The 13943-nt window shown below is 41.7% G+C and overlaps 1 protein-coding gene across 7 annotated transcripts in view; it reads right to left on the bottom strand.

Moving 5' to 3' along the window:
• Positions 1 to 13943, bottom strand: part of GRM3 (glutamate metabotropic receptor 3) — a 449804-nt gene that overhangs the window by 102591 nt on the left and 333270 nt on the right. For 3 of the 7 annotated variants that reach the window (XM_068669969.1, XM_068669970.1, XM_068669968.1), the window contains exon 1: positions 3891 to 4658. The exons of 1 other annotated variant lie outside the window; for it this stretch is intronic. The gene's annotated coding sequence lies outside the window, so the exon portion shown is untranslated. Of the gene's footprint in view, positions 1 to 3890; positions 4659 to 13943 lie in introns of those variants that run through there. 3 more of the 7 variants (XM_068669967.1, XM_068669965.1, XM_068669966.1) reach the window with 1 other exon arrangement.

Raw genomic sequence — 13943 nt, 5'->3', positions numbered from 1 at the left:
GATGAAAGCAATGTACTTCTACAGCCTTTATTTTTGTGTAATTTGGTAAAGCTCTAGTAAATTCTCTTCTCTTTGACTTTAATAGGTTCATTGCGATTTACCCCGATATGAAAATTTGCTGCATTGCTTTAGAAACACAGCTAGGTAGTATATTTCTTGGAGTATGTTGTTAAAAATGAACACCCCTGAAACAAAACACTGGAGAACTTTGTTGGACAATAGATAAGCCAGAAAATTCATTTAGGTTACCCACTGGATTCTGGGTTTACTTGAAAAAAGGGACAAATTACACTAATCCGTAACAGTTAAGCCACATCTAACAAAGAACTGTAGTTTTGTCTCAGTGGAAATATCTGACAATTGTACTGAGGCTGTTCCCAGGCATCATTATACTCAGGAGAAATTCATGTTTTTTTTGTCATTTTACTCCTACTACTAAGATCAAACTCATGATTTTCAAGCCAATTTGTATTTTCATAAAAGGAAATATGTGCCAAATTTTTCTTCCAGTTTAGGGCTAGATTATCACAGTGAAAGTTGGCTTAATGTTCATAGTCAGAGACAGTGACTGTCAGAGATGTAGGAAGATGACACCAGCTGAATACTACGCTCCTTTCCTTCCATCTTTGAAGCATGTGTTCATCACCGTCGGGCTCTGGAGATCCAGTGCAGGGTGCAGGGACAGAATGGCATCACCCTTCTGCTCACCCTCGTCTCTCGCTGTTTTGCAAATATAGGGGTTAAAAGTACAAACTTATTCTGTGCAATAAAGTGGAGAGTGAGAAGATACTCATGTCTAACCTAGACTAAGTTCTAAATTGCTTAAGACCAGCTGTCAGTTTTATATCAACAAGCGGAAAGAAAAGCTGGTCAATATTGCATGATCATCTTCACGAGAGCTCATGTAGCTTACTGTGGTTACACATATTCACACTCTAACTATAATGCTCTCTGATCCTAGAGTGTGTCAAACACCTCTGTGTTCTGTGGCATTCTAAGAGTGATAGTGTGCCTAGCATTTTATCATCTTGAAAAATTCATACAAATTGATCAATAACTACAGTACAAGTTGTAAGAAATGAGCAGCAGAAATCCTGACAAACATTTTACAGGGCTTGGGAAACAGCTTTCTAAAACTGAACAGAGTGAAGTCCTTTCTACAGGATACTAATGGCAAGTTCAGCATCCTCTTAGGGAGAATCTTGTGCCCCATGAAACCTTTAGGCTTGATTCTCAAATCACACTGCTAAACCTGGCTCTACACCTGGCTCTACATTTAGCCCACCAAATTCAAAGGAAAAAATGCAGATTGACCGCAGCATAAGTGAGAACTGGGTCACTCAGGTCTTACACCATTCTACATGGGACTCTGTGAGAGGCTCAGGATAATTTACTTTCTGTTGGACACTTCAGTGTCAGAAGTGTATTTGCACGGAACATCTGGAGAGCTCTTCATTTAAATGCTGGCATGCCTTCTTACACCTTTTTCATTTCCATATTCAGCTCTACTTAAGTAATCACTGAATTGAATTATGCTACTATTTCTAGTGCATTTCTTTTCTTTTGCATTTCCACCTTAATTAACTAATTTTTTTCCTTTCTTTTCTGTTAAGCATAAAAACATTAAGTGAATCCAGAGAGATATTTTACCCGCATCTCGTTTTACATTCACTCCTTAAATGATAAAATTAGAATCCTACTCTTAGACGAGGTGTCAACATTTGCCTAACTTTATTCATAGAAGCTTATAAGTAGGTCACCAGCACAAGTCACCCAGACAAAGACCAATTGCAATTACAGAAGTGTCTTAGCTCTGGGATGAAATTCTCATTTTAGTGTACTTGATAGCCATGCAATTTTGTCTAATTTACAGAACAGTAAAGCAACTGGTAGATTTTCAATGTTAAAGCACTTTTCATTTTATATACATAATGCAAGACTCTAGAAATAGAGAGAGAGCAATGGTGCACAGTGTCATTCTCAAAAGAGAGCAACAAGCAAAAGAGCTACAGAAATTGAATGTATGAATTATTCTAACACGACAAATTAACTTGTATTGTTCCTTAAGTAAGGAACTTCTTTCCTTACTTAATTCCTTATTAAGAAGGATTTGCAAGGATTGTTAATGATTTCACCCAAAGAGTGAACAGAAACATTACAAAAGTACAATCATTCCTTTACCCTAAGTGTGAATAAGGTTGTCTTAAAGTGTATTTTTCCTAGTGTAACTGAGGAAGTTACATTCTCTTGTAATACTTGCATTTATCAATGTAAACAACAGCAGAAGATGTCATGATGATCTAGGTGTATTTGGAGAAAATGAAAAAAGGTCTCCTAAAATATGCAGTTAATCAGGTGGGTTGTGTGCTTTTCAGATTGTTTTCATGCATATTTAATCAACCTGAGGCATATACTTATGCAAGATAAAATAGGTACCAGTCTGTGTCCCAGGCTGCTCTGTTTCACAGTCTTCCAATATAGATTTTTTTAAAACTTGAATTAATTATTTAAAAAATGCTCAAAAAACATTTTCAGCAGGTGGCATAAACCAAGAAAAAGCCAACAAATTCACAAACTAGCAACAAATCCTTAGCTCAGTTCAATAGTTCAATGCAGTATCAGTAAGATGACTAGATTTTCAATAATTGCTTGTGTTTTCACCTTTTTTAATCAAGATTGCTGAAATACAGGGATATATGCATTAAGCATGGAAGCACTGAAATAACATAGGAGGAAAAAGTCTCCCAAATATCCTCCATTATCCAAAACCCTACTTACACACTAGTGTGGAGATACACTTTCTCACACCCACATGTGTATCTCTATAGAAATGTGAGCCTGACACACACACACAGGTGAAACATATGTAGCCACACACCTACAGGACTACACACAGATAAATATCACCTAGGAATAAACACACATTCCTATGAATCTATACACATATACACTTATATGCACCTAAGCACACAGAAGCATAGATATACACAAACACACATCCAGAGACACGGGAACGCAGGCAAGGTGCATACATAAGCACAAACAACTCTAGAAGCACCCACATATACCTGTACAGCTAGATGCATACTCACATGGACAGATAGATATACAAGCACATATGAAGGAGAATTTACATTAGCTCTAAGATCCCTGCTATTTTCTCCTTTCTGTTTGAAGCCTTCCAATTTTTGGACCCTGGGGTGAGCTGGGTCTCTGGGAGACACCTCTGCAGGAGCAAAGCCCTTCCACTTTCTTTAAGGTTCCCCACCTCTCTCCCAGCAGCAGATCCAGGGAGATAAGCTGGGTACCCAGCACTGCTCTCCCAGCTGCTGGCTCGGCACTTTCCAGCCCAGCTTAAGGAACGGGAGAGGACAGCGTGCTTAAGATCTCCTCCCTTCACCCCCAAAGCCTGCCTCTATGGGAGCAGGTACCTCTGGGCAACATCTGGACACAGCTGCTTTGCCCGGGGCCAGCCAGCCCCCTTTATGGCCACCTCCCCCCATCCAGCTGTGGAGCACCGGGGTCCCCCTGCACCCTACCTCCCCTCCACAGGAGTGACAGCCTGAGCCCCCCGGCACCACCCTCTCCTGGCCCCTGGCTCCCATCAGCAAACCTCTTTGTAAAACGCTGCTCTAAACTTTTTTTTTTTTTTTTTGTTCCCGTGGCTGCACAGCCTGCAGTCCTCCAGGCAGAGGCAGGATGCAGGGTGTGGGTTGCAGGGACCCGGGATGCAGGGACCTGGGATGCAAGGTGAGGGATGTGAAGACTGGGATGTGGGATGCAGGGATGGATGTGAGGACCGGGATGCAGAGATCCGAGATGTGGGATGCAGGGATTAGGATGTGGGATGCAGGGTCCAGGACGTGGGCTAACAGTGCCCAGCTCCTTACCGTGCCGTGAAGGTAGGTCCCGGCGAGGGTCTCCAGCTGCTCTCGGGCATCGCGGGCCTCCTGATGTGCTCGTTAAACATCCACCGGGGAGTCTCACCCCCCAAACTTGCGTGAGCTGCTTCCTCTGGGAACAGTCACGGTCTCTCCCCCCCACTTTGGATCGGATCCCGATGGAAACTCATCAAGGCCTCCTAAGCGGTCGGGGGTAAGGCTGGGAGGGAGGAGGAGGAGAGAGGGACAACGGGAGGGAGACACTGCGATCACCAAGTAATCGTCCCCTTCCCTTCCCCTCTCCTCTGGAGCACCCGCTTCCCGTTCCTCCGAGCAACTTTGCCTCTCCTTGGCCAGGCAGCGCCCGGTACCAGCACTGCTAATTGGGGTCCCCTTTTGCAGCCTGGCATCTTTCTAGATCTCCTCTCCTTCCCGGGCAAAGGGGATTGGCGCAAAGCTTTAAATTAGGAGGCGACCTAGAGTTGCAAAGACAAGGAGGGAGAGCCGGCTGGCGTTCGCAGGCTGCCTCTCCCGGTACTCGGGGCGTGCGGTAGCTCTGCGGAGGGGCTGCCTGAGGCTTATTCCTACCATTTATTCATTCACTGCGTTCCTACGTCTAACTTGGGAGCTGCCTATTGCTCCTGGCACGGCCGGGAGCGGGGCTGTGGCAGGGAGCCCTCGGAAGGGGACCCGCCGCCGTCCCCATGCTGCGGGGCTGTTTAACGGCACGGGCAGAAGAGCAGTGGGGTCCCGGGGGGGGACACGGAGGAGGTAAAGGGGGGGAGAAAAGACACGGGGACGCTGCTGTCGCCTGGCAACCCTGCATCCCTGCCCCGAGCATCCTTCCCTCAGCCGCCTGATTGGACGTGGCCGGGGGGTGCCGCCCCTCCGAGGATGCTGCGCCCCAGCACTGCGCCTTGGCGCATCCTCAAAAAGCCGGGAGCGGGCAGGGGACCGCGAGCAGAAGCGAGAGCCGAGGCAGCCCAGGGTGCCGTGTCGCCGTCCTCTGCCTCCCCTCTTCCAGCTTTGCTTCTGCTCTACATCTCCTAGAAAAAGAATAATCTGTATGCATATAGACCCAAATATACAAACATTTCTGTTTATAGATAGATAAGGAAACATATATCCTACATATTCTGCCTGCATTATCTATATTCTCTACATTATCTCTCTATATTCTCTCTCTATTTCTAATGCTCCCATAAGGGAAGACAAAAGAGAAATTGTTCCTGGAGAAAGAGCACTCCAGAGTGCAGCAAAGCTGGATGCAAAAGGAAAAAAAAAAAAATAGAAAAAAAAAGAAAACTATGTTTTGTGGTATATGTGTTTGAAAACCAAAGGTTTGCATCACCCAAAATGTTAACGGGAGGTCGTGGTCCTAATTCTCTCCTAAAGAGAGAATTAAACACCATGAGGTGAGTGTAACATCAGGGAGGGTGGATGGATTGACTTGCTGCATGGGGCACTCACCGCTGGAATGAGATGTGGCTGCACTGCTCGTTCTCTGCTAGGGGGGACGGTGAGCAGCTGCTGCCTGCTGGTTGAGTGTGGCATGGAGATGGTGTCTGTAAAATCCCAGTACCTCCCTCTTTGTTACAGTTTCAGATGGGACATGGTGCATTTCTCACCCCTGAATGTTCAGCGGGGAGATAAACCCCTTCCGCTTCTCCTAGAGTGCTTCCCCCACCCTCGGGCTTGCCCCCAGCCCAGCTCCCCACTTGCTCACCGTGAGCGCTCAGGTAAGACAAAGAAAGAGGCACTGCAGTCAGGAGCTGCAATCCAGCAACTCACACGGGGCCACTATTGTTCCAGCAGCCCCGGTTCCAGTGAGAAATTAAGCCAATTCAAAGTAAAATAAAATAAACCAAGAAAATCTATCCCTTGTTTTTAATATTTTGTGTTAAGTTATTTAACATCTCTTTACTTTTGTGATCTTCCCATTACGTTTGAGCTGCTTGGCTAATTTTATAAGAGTATTTTTCTTGGAAGCCAAGGACATTTGCTAAAATGTGCATGTTAAACTGTTTCATTAAGGACTTCAAAGTTAAGCTGGAAGCAAAATGAAGTAGTCCAGTTCCTCTCAGGGTTACCCTACTGTAAATTGGATTAAAAGTACATAAGACATTGCAGTAACATCAGGGTAAACTGGAATAAGTAGGAAATCAGTCTCCTGTCCTTTAAATCACAGCACAGTGTGACAGACAAGTCTGGAATATTTTTTTTTCCACTCTTGCAGGCTGATTGCCAGGAAAGTCTAGTGGAAAGGAGCATCTGATTCTGCATTGTCTTGTACACAGTAGTCAGGGCTCAAAGTGAGTAGGAAAGTAATTTTTTTGGTTGGATAGGATATAAAACCCACTGTGTATGAAATTGGTCACCATAGGTACCAAGTGGAATTTGGCTCAGAGATACTGTAAAATTTTCAGCAGGCAACTTTTGTAGGGGCAAGGCAACCTGGTCACTCATGCCTGTGCTTCAAGAAGTATCCTTGGCACAGATGGCTTATTCTTTTTCCATACTTGCTCCTGTGCAATGTCCCGTAACAGTCCATAATGCTGCTACCCCTTGCATTTCCATCTGATTTATGGCTACTGAGAAGCAGGAGAGTAAACCCACCCAGCTGGCCAAGCTGCAGGTGAAGACACATAGATTTCAGTCCTACTTTCTGCCAGTGCTCTTCCTCTGCTGATTCTTCTGGCACAATGGGGTCACATTTCATCCATCAGAGCACCTATACCAGTCGTCCCTAAAACAGATTTTGGTGATCTTATTCCAGCGTACAATGGGCAGAACCACCTTTATTTTTTTGTAGGGAAAATATCTGTGCTGCTGTTCTTTCTGGGGATAGCACGTGCTATGTGCAGAAGGTGTTGTGAAGATGCAGTCCCACATTAAGCATGTATTTTCAGACAGTTATTTACCGAGATGAGTACACACAGAGGTACGACGCAAGGTGATGCAGAGCTCTAATAAGCTGTGTTTGGGTGTTACTAGGCAAATTGCTCACTTGAAGCTAAATTGTGCACCTTATGATACACTTAAATGCAGATATACCCACGGTCAGACACAGCAATCAGACAGCGTAAGGTCTGTCAGGGGACAGCTCTGAGAAAATAATCAAGAGCCCTCAATGTCTTTGACCTGGATCCAGAGAAGAAGTCTTAATATGCTATTTATTTGTTTATTTTCTTTCTGACACAAAAAAAGTAAAAGCAGAATTAAAGTTTCTGAAATAGATATTTTGCTTTTGTGAATTATCTCTTAGTGAAATAATAGCTCTAGAAATTTAAAAGACAGATTCATTTCAAAGGGAGTTGCCACATCATATTATACTGAGTTCACAGGAAGGTTTGATGAGCAGAAGAGTTTGTTTTTATAAAATTCATGAATGTAATTAATTAACAGGCTTAGCACCACAATTAAGCAGGTGCATATCATTTTCTTAAATGGAATTTCAGCATGAGTTTCAAGATTGCACACCTGGGAACTTTCCAATTTTACGTTTGATGGCAAGATACTGTTCCAGAAGAGCACTTTGTAGGGTTCCCTAACTTGCTATAAACAGCTGTTTTGAGACACGCTCAAGTTATTTGCAGATTAAAGCCTAAAGCAATGCTTTAGGAAAGTTGCAAGCGTGCATGTACAGTCAGTGAGTGATCTATGTATTGGACCCATCCTGCCTGAATAATTCATGAGATCTATGATCTTTCCTCCTTTCCTGGGGACCTTACAGAAATGGACAGGGAATAGGGCCATGGATCAATGAGTTCTTCTGGCAAATTCCCCCCTGCTACTTGATTTCCAACAGCTCTGCAGCTGCTTCCTTTGTGTGTGACTGAGCATAATCCTATCCTGTGGCCAGCTAACCTGAGTTGACAGTGGTGGTCATCACTACAAGATGAAAGCTGACATAGCTCAGTGGCTTGGGGTCACACATCAGCTAGAAAAGATAGTGTTCTCCTGAGAGTCTGCCAATCTCGGGGTGCCAAACACCAGTTTGGTGAAAGATGCGAGTTATTCTTCCATTTTTGGGTAGCCACAGGGGTCCAAAAATATCTTCACAACACTGTGGCCAAGGCGGTCTCCATCTCTGGAGATTCATGGACAACAAATTGTTGGTGGTTGATGCGGAGATCTTCAAAGCCCCACACTGTTTGGCTCATCCCTCCCTGCCAATCTTAGGTGACACTGACATATTACAAAGGAACAGCCCAACAGCACAGGGCTTTCAGTGGGACATGTAACTGTAATTAGTAATTCTAAGGGAGATCCACAGTTATGAAAATTGTGCAGGGTGTCATTCCTAAGGGCTTCATGGATCACCATGGACAGTTATGCACTGTGCCAACAAGTGACAATCTAGTGTGCTTTTTTCCTGGAACAAACATGCACTTCTCACTTAACTATACTAATGGTGGATGAACTTCATCATGAAGCTTGTCATCAAGATGTAATATCTACTTTTCTTATTGTTAAGTGATTTTGAAGGGATTTTAGGTTAATACACATGCTGCTAAAAGCACCCATGTACTTTCCTACTAACAACACTTATCCTCTTGCAGCTGATTAGCACGTGACATGCTGACGTGATGTTGTTATTTCCTGTTATTTTCTGGGATATTGGCCTGACACCAACATGACGTGCTTAGGCACTTCTTGGGCAGCATGAGCTTTTTTCAGCCAAAAGGAAACTCTGACTATAAGGCTCAATCCAGCAAAAGTGGGCTTCACAGGTACACCACGTGGAGGAAAGCTGTGCTCCATGTTGTCTGTGTAAATCCAGCATCACCATCCATTCTTCCTCTAAATCCCAGGACCATCAATGCCTCTACCTATCCTCTTCCTTTTCTCCAGCCAAATTTCTCATCTCTTTCAAGGAGTCTCCCTCTGCCTTTTTCACTTTCTTCCCTCTACACTTTAGACAGTTGACCTCATTTATCTACTGCTGGTGAGGATGTTCAGGTCCATGCTAGGCACACAAGTGTGCATATCCTACTTTTACACCTCAGCCATTCCCAAGCCAAAATCCTACAGCAGTTTGTGCAGGTGCAGGGGTGAGCACAACTCAGGCTCTGCCTGGTGTATGCCTGGTATCTGCAGCGTGCTTCAAACCACCTCTGATGTCCATTGCTCTGTAGCCAATTTCCCCTGTCCTCCCTCAGTCTTCTGTTAACTCTGTGGTATAGGAAGCAATATTTGACTTTTGAGAGGATGCTTGCCTTTCCCAGAAGAGGTTGAGGTCTTCCTCACAGGGGAACAGGACATGGCATGATAGCACATCGTAGTCTCTATGACATTCCTTAAATTAATGCAGGCATCTGATCCCATTCTACAAAATCCTACTTATATGTTTTCCTACCACATGAGTAACAGGGTACCAGATACAAGAATCACCTTACACGTTTTGCTTTTGACAGAAATCTCCTTTACATTCCTCTGCATTATTATTTTCTTTATTAGTATTTGAGCGGTTAGCAATCTGGCTTCTTCAAACTATTCCTTCCTCCCTATCCCCAAATCCCCTAACAGCATCTCCAGTCTTTGGAAACATTCTCCCTTCCCCCATCTCCTTTCTCTGTAGGAATTACTGCATTTACATATTTTGTTTAAGGTGCTTAGGAATTATTGACAAGTTTGCTTTACCCCTAGGGGGTTATGGGACGCTGTCAAGCTGTGAGCCACTTAAAGCATCGACTGGCTGGTAGAAGGGATTGCTTGTGACTCTGAATTAGGGCACGGGCCAAGAAATGTAGCACAGTGCTGTCAGGGACTGTGGCACACAGATCCATTTCCTTTATAATCCTATCATATCTCTGACCTACCACATACAGAGCAAGGCAAAAGATCTACATTTTCCCATTAGCTCAAGAGATGGGCTTCCTGCAAAATGAATTTACTCACAGCCCCTGTGCCACTGTTTTGCAAGCCTGAAAACCTTGATTTTATTATGTTGGTGAGTGTATTTCAGACTCCCTTCACACTGAGAATCCATCTGGATATACTACTGTCTAAATGTCCTGCTGAGATTCTTCTTTGCCACTAGTTAAAATGAATAGCTAAATTTATAAACAGGAAGTTTATTGTGTTTGTCTATTGAAAGACATTTTGGATTTTATCTTGGCTGTGATATCTGTTGATAGCATTTATTTTTCTGTTATTTTTCTTTTCTTTTTTTTTTTATTTATTTATTTTTTTTTTTCCCAACCATTTAATTTTATTAGCACTCTTGAAAGGAACAGTGAGTCCATAGTTAGAAAGCTAAAATAAAAGGACTGAAGTTCCTGGAAATGAGACTGGAAAAAAAAAAAAAAAAAAAGTAAAAATCAGAGGTTAAGGCCCTTGCCAATCCATTAACAAAGACAAAACACTTTCTGACAAGGAAGGTGTACCTGTACTTGGAAAACTGCTGCTAGCACAAAAATATAATAGAGCAGGTAGTGAGTAAAATAGCATTTGGGCTGTTTTAAAACCTTTTTTTGAACATTTTTTTTTTTTCTGACAAAAAGTCAGAACTCTGTTGTCCTCTTGGACTTAAAAAAGAGAGGAAATATAGGCAAATTGAGGGAGACAAAAAAAATGTATGTTTTTCTTCATCTAGTTCTATTTAAATTGCACACCAGTAAATGTGGTTAGGAGAATAACTTGAGGTTGTAAAGCAATCCAAATTTAGCAAATATGAGAATTAACATTGACAGTGGAAATTTAATCCATCTCCCTTGCTCATATGCAAATTGATACACTCTTTAATTGGTTTAATAGTCTTTTTTCTTTTGCAAAGAATCCTGACACATTCAGCACCCTGAAGAAATAGGGCTTTGTCAATAGTTTGATTTCTCTGCATTGTTCTATGACTCTGCCTTATATTCTGTGTACTGTTCATACCCTCAGTTATAGAAGTAATGATACAATCTCCAGCAAAACATTCTAACGTTCTTTTGAACTTTTTGTTTCCCCATTTACTTTTACTTCATTCCTGAGGTAAAGGTAGCTGGGAAGGAGGTTGGTGGCTCTTTCTTTTACTGGCCTTTTACAAACTCTTTTCCAAAGATATGTTATTTTCAAACTTCATAAGGACATATATCTATGGGTCTTTCCTCCCTGCTTCACATATAACAAGGGAAGGTGAAGTCACCTCCAGACTAAGCAAAGCCCACCATCTCTAGCATCTGACTTCCTGTTAGAGGGGCCTGACAGAGTTGGCTCTGTCAGAAAAATTGGAGAAGAAACACCACTTTCTTTTCCTTCGTTCGTTTGTTCGTTCCTTCCTTCCTTCCTTCCATTCTCTCTTTCCCTCTTTCCTCTTTCCTATTCCTTCCTAATAATTCCTAACATCTTCTTTGTCATTTTGTCAGCTGAGCTGGCATTTTCAGAGAACTATCCTAAGCAATAATAGTTAGAGTCCACTGTATCATATGCATAAATGGAGTTACTTTTTCCTCATCTGCACTGTTTTACCTTCATTGACAATGACTTTCATCTGCAATTTTATTGTACAGCTGGTCAATATTGTAAGCTTCTTTTGTATCTTGTAGCTGTTAGTCTGGCTTTTTACTATTCTGAACACCTCTCTATATGAACAAGAGTGTCATCTCTCATTAGACAATCATTTTCAAGATCTTTCCAGACTATGTTTCCTAGACATGTTACTATGTCTAGTTCCTAGAACAGACATTGAGGAACACACTGGGAGTCTTCCTTCATGGTGAAAATTTGACATGAATTCCTATCCTTTGCTTCCTCATTTTCAACTGCTTCCTACACACTCTTGTCATTGCTAAGTATCCTTGAGAGCCTTTTATGAGGAGATTTGTCAAAAAGGTTGCAAAGATAGTGTATTCTTTGCTTATGGGCTCCAAAGTGCTCTTCAGACTTGGCTGTCTCCATATCAAGAACCTATTCCCAACAGATTGTTCTGCACATTAATTAATACTATTCCTTGCCATAGTTTCCTTAGCACTTTTTTGGTCTGACAGACAGATTTATTGGTCCGTATTTCTTCAGATTACCCTCAAAGTGCTTTTAAACAACACTTGACATGCTCTACTCCTTTGGTAACAAAGATGATTTAGGAAATAGCGTACAGACCACAGGCAGTAGGTCAGAAGTTTCATATCTCAATTTCTTTATCTTGGGTCTGACAACACTTATTGTTCATTTTATCTTTTTTTTTTTTTTTTTTTTTTTTTTCTTAATGTCTCTGCTCCTGACATCTGGATTTGAGACAGTTCCTCAGACTTGTCATCTGTAAAGTAAGGCTTTGGTGAGCACTGATGCAAAACCTTTATTTAAGTTTCCTAGTTTCCTCTTATAGCCTTACCATGCTTGAGTGCTTCTTCTATGTCTTAACTATTCATTGTCCTCTTAACCCTGGCAGCTTTTACCTGATGTAGTAAAGAAGAAAAGAATACTATTTCCCTTTATGTTTTTTTGCACCTTAGAACATTTTTTGGCTTAGTGCATGACACTGAAGATTTTAAGCATGTTAAAATAATTACTTTAGTACTATCTGTAAGACCAGCAGGCATGCAGTACAGAAGAAGGGAAATATAAATAAACTATGGTAAAGATGAATTTCACAACTATTTTTGAAGGCATGAATATTTGTGGTCATGTGACTAGTAGAGTATGAGGTAGATGCCAGGACTCCTAAAGTCAATTAAGTAGAATCCCAAAGTATATTTCCATCTGCCTCTTCCACCAGTTCAGTGATACGGGATTACTTCATCAACTGTTATCATGTTGTCAAACCTTATTGTAGAGAGCCTTGCAGAGAAATAAATGGGAAATACTTTGCTGACCCTGCTCAAAAGAATGCTCATTCTTTGGATGGGCTATTTCATTTATGACTCCCTGACCTTTTTGGTCATACTTATAAACATTAACAGTGTTAGAGATATTACACTACCAGTAAAAAAGACTTTTTTTTTTTCTTTCTCTTTTTCTGTGCCTGGTTCATATTTCCTGAATTGTTTTTATGAGAGCAGAGAAAGAGAGTTCAACTTATTACACCAGACAGATCAATATATGTCTTTTTTTTTTTTTTCTTTCACTACAGTAGAAAGATGAAGTTGGCTTAGTTGGTTTTATAGCTTACAACTAACTTCCTTTACTTGAGGCTAGGTACACCTGAAGGAAACCTGTGCATGTTAATGAATAAAAAGGCTTAAGGATGTCTGCAGAGAAAAGGCACTTTTCCAGCACAACATGGGTCTTATTGACATTGTTCAACAAGAGAAAGAGGAAACTAAGTGCTTGCAAAAGATCTGGCATTATTTATTGCAAACAGTAAGTTACAACTACTGCACACACACATACAAGCACATCCTGCTAAGTGCTTGAGATGGGCCTGTGTTGAGAGGTGACTGTCAGAATAATTCTGAGTTTCCTAACCTGCTAGTCACATACAAAGTAATAAAACACTTGTTAAATGTATAAATGCAAATAAACACAAGGATATTTAGAAAAGTCATTTCTGAAGAATATGCTGATGCTTCTACAGCAGTCTGGAATATCTCCAGGTAGAAATGCATGTCAAAAAGACAGCATTATCTTTGAAGAAAAGCATGCGGAAGGACAAAGTTGGAGGTAGAGCTTAACTAATACAATCCTAGCTAAGGCTCATAATAGTTCTCAAGCTTATGCAACTACAAGCATTGTTACATGGTTTATAGATATATACATAACACATATTACATAAATGTGGTGCATAGTAACCTTAGCTGAGATGTGGTGTCACTGCAATAAATACTTTGTGTGTTATGTTTTTTTCTACAGCTATTGTCAGTCAAAACATACAAATACTATTGCTTTAAAGCATTATTATTGTTTTCAAGTTCCATGGCCCCAGAGAGGGACGGGCTGCAAAACATGTGCATGCAACTCCATAAGTGTTATCACAGCCTCTCAGTAGGCACTGGCCTACTCAGTGTAGACACTGGCTTGTACTGCTGAAATCAGTCAAGATAATCCTCCAGTTCCTTTCCAAGGTTCCCTTCCACTGCTCCTAAAAAATGCATCACTATTTCAGTGCTGAGAAGCACAGCTTTTGGCTTCTGAAGCAGT

Source organism: Anas acuta, chromosome 1, assembly GCF_963932015.1.
Source record: "Anas acuta chromosome 1, bAnaAcu1.1, whole genome shotgun sequence".
Classification (NCBI taxonomy): Eukaryota; Metazoa; Chordata; class Aves; order Anseriformes; family Anatidae; genus Anas; species Anas acuta.
Note: the sequence above shows the minus strand (reverse complement) of the source record. Positions and strands in the feature narration are given on the sequence as shown.